The sequence below is a fragment of the Ursus arctos genome, unplaced genomic scaffold (genome assembly GCF_023065955.2).
Source record: "Ursus arctos isolate Adak ecotype North America unplaced genomic scaffold, UrsArc2.0 scaffold_14, whole genome shotgun sequence".
NCBI classification, from domain to species: Eukaryota; Metazoa; Chordata; class Mammalia; order Carnivora; family Ursidae; genus Ursus; species Ursus arctos.
In genome coordinates, this window is record NW_026622808.1 from 68,129,332 (window position 1) to 68,132,923 (window position 3,592).

The window sequence follows — 3,592 nt, forward strand, 5'->3', positions numbered from 1 at the left end:
CCTCATCTCTTGAATGGGTTAACCCCAACCGATGATGGGGAGCCCAGGAGAAACCATACCCACAGCACAGGCCCCCACAGGTGGTGAACACACTGCTAAAACGTTCATTACTGCGCCTCTCATCTCCACAGTCGAGGCAGAGTAGGGCATCCCACAGTCTGACTAGGAGCCAATGACTGGTAAGAGGCCCTTCAGGGAGCAGGCAGCTGGCAAGCGGCTACCTCCCAGGTCTTGGCCAAGGGCTCAAAGGCCCATCCCCGAAACACACAAGCGAACTCTGGCACTGCCAGACCAGGGCAAACCTTTAGCACAGAGCAGCCCAGGGAAAGGGGGTCTGGCCCTAAATCCGGGGGCCCTGCAGGCTCAGACTCTGGCACAGGGACCCCAAGCCCCCAGTCCCCTCCCCACCACTATCTTAGCATCCCAAAGGCCAGTCTGCCCCTGAGAAAGTCACAGACCAGGAATTCTGTCCTTCCGTCTCTGTCTGTCTCTCTTTGCCATCTTCTGTCTCTCTGTTTCTCTTTTTATTGTGGTAAAAGTCACAATGGCATAAAATTCACCATTTTAACCATTTTAAAGTGTCCAATTCAGTGGCATTTAGAATATTCACAACGTTCTGTCTTGTCCTCTCTTGGTCATGCCATCTTTGTCTGTCTGTCTGTCTGTCTCTCAGTCTCTCTCTGTTGGAATCCACCTCTATGTGCATCTCTTGGTGTTTCATTCAGACAGTCTGGTCTCTCTGTCTCAGGGTGTCTCTCACTCTTCCCCCACTTTGTCTCTCCCTCTCTCCCCTCTTTCTGTGTCTCTATCTCTGTTTTGAGGCCCATCTGTCTCTCTATCTTATTCTATCTTCCTTAGTTTCTGTACTTCCCTGTGACACCCTTGCTGTCTGTGTGCTTTTCTCAGTCCAGGCCGCATCTCTGGGACCCAAAGCCCAGACCAGGACCTCCAGAACCATCTTCCACCCCTTCCCAGAGACATGGAGCTTAACAGTGGCCACCTCACATCTGGGCAGCAGCCAAGGACCTAGGTCGTCCCCCACCCAGAGGCCTCGCCATAGCCTAGGACAAGGATAAGACAGCCAAGAGCAAAGGCAGAGAGAAGGGAAGCCACTTGCTCAAGGTCACACAGCCGGGAGGAGGTAAAGCCAGGAAGTGCCCAGGGACTAAGACAGGGCTGACCACAGAAGAGCCAGGAGGGGATGGAGGGCCAAAGCCTGGACTGAGAACCCAGGTCCAGCCTACCCCAGCTTTCTGTCTAACCCTAGGTTCCCTGGGCCCTATTCTCCACTGGAGCTTGTTTTTCTTCAAGGGCCTTTGCACATCCCCCATTCTTCATGATTGGTTCATCCTTGCATTGAGATACAGCTGAAAGGTCACCACCCCAGAGAAGCCCTCCCTAGGACCCCAGCGCAGGTAGCAACTTCCCTGCTCTCACTGTCTACCCTCTCTACTCTTCAGAGTCCTTGTCACCAGCTGACCTTTTTTCTTCATTTATAAATGACTGTAGGTAGTAGAGCCTGTGGTTAAGAACTCCCACCACTCACCAGCTGTGCGACTTTGAGCAAGTTACTTAACCTCTCTGGGCTTTGAATTCCTCAACTGTAAAATGAGCATAATGACATAATGGGCCTACCTCATGGGGTTGCTGGGAAGATTAAGTGAATCAAAATACAAAAGTACTTTGAACAGAGCTTGGCAGGAGGGGAGCACTCGGTAAAGGTCTGATGAGTGAGTGACAGATTGAATCCTTCCTTCTGTCAGCAAGGGAGGAGCCCTGGGGCGTAGAAGGCACTGGGCCTTGCCTCCCTTGTGCCTAGGTAACTCACTGCCCCCTGATGAGGCTCGCCCCACCCCCACGTCCACCCCCACCCCCTGCAAGACCCAAGCCAGGAGGAGAGGCAGCGAGCCAAGATTTGGCCTCACCTTGCAGCCTGGGGGAACCCAAGGCCTGGCCAACTTTCACAAGATAAAATGGAGACACTTCGCCCGTCCCCTGTTATCTGAGCTGCAGATGTGGCCAAGGCAGCTGACTCCTCGGAGTCCTGCCAAGGCTGTTATCACAGACAGAGCGCACATCACCCACCAGGAATTTGGGGCCCGGGGCCTGGCCGAGACACGACTGGAGGAAGTTCCAGGCCGATAAGGCACAGACAGTGCTCAGAGTGGGCAGCGGAGTTATTCACATCAGTGACAATCCCACCAGCCCCCCCGGGCACCAAGGCACCAGGGCTGGCAGGCACAGAACACACCTGCACTGCCTGGCCAGCTGGACCAGGGAGGAAGAGGCTCGCTGGGCTTCCTGAGTCTGAGTCCTCCCTCAGTGGCCTCCGAAAGGTCACCGCACCTCTCCGGGCATCTGAGAAGTGCAAATAACGATAATAATAACACTCCCATACAGCAATAGAGTAGGGTCCAGGAGCAGTGGCTCTGGAGCCAAATGGCCTTGATTTGTTTATTTTTTTAAGATTTTATTTATTTCTTTGAGAGAGAGAGAGAATGAGAGCAAGGGCAGGGGGAGGGAGAAGCAGACTCCCTGCTCAGCAGGGAGCCCAAGGCGGGGCTCCATCCCAGAACCCTGAGATCATGACCTGAGCCTTCGGCAGACACTTAACAAACTGAGCCACCCAGGTGCCCCCAAATGGCCTTGATTGAAAGCCACATTCCCCTGTGTGACGTTCAGCAAGTGGCTTCAGCCCCCTAGCCTCAGTGGCCTCATCTATAAAACAATTCCTGCCTCATAGGATTGCTTTGAAGTTACGATGCTTCAAGCAAAGTTCGGCATGTGATAAGCCCTCAGTTAAATGTTTGTTGCTGTTAATTGCTCACAGCCTAAACTAACGGGATCCTCAACAGTGCCCCAAATCTTCCCGCCCACCTGGGTGCAAACAGCATGGGGCTGCCCACTCCTCGAATGATGGGCAAGGGACTCCCCACCAGAACTTCTCCTGCTGTTGCTTCTGAGGGCTGATGTGACGTGCCCTCCCCTGCACTGGGCCCACTTACTCATCACGCTTGCCTCCCCTTCAGCTCCCTTTGCAACCACAATGACTGGGCAGTATGAGGCAGCTATCTGTCCCTGGCCACAAAGGAAGTGAGGAAAGTGTATGTCCTGGGCCCAGCCAGACTGCCAAAAGGGAGCGTTCCACAAATACAGAAAAGGTATGCAGAGATGATGGGCAGTGATTTTCAGACAGAGGCTCTCCTCACCCGGGGGCGGCTCTACCTGCCATCCTGCTGCCCAACGACCCAGGGCAGCAGTGCCCAGACCCGAGCTTTGGAACATGACAGTCCTCGGGGCACCTGACTGGCTCAGTCGGAGGAACCGGCGACTCTTGATCTTGGGGTCACGAGTTCAAGCCCCACACTGGGTGTAGAGATTACTTAAATTAAACACAAAAAATAAAAAACAAGGCGGTCCTTTAGAATCAAGTAGGGACTTTTTTTGAAACACCAATGTCTAAATTCTACTCCAGAACGATTAAATCTGAGTCTCCAGAGGATGCAGGGGGGACATCAGTATATTTTTCACCCCCAGTTGATTGGAAAGTACTGCCAAGTTCGGAAACTACTGCTTTGTCGATTTCCCTCTG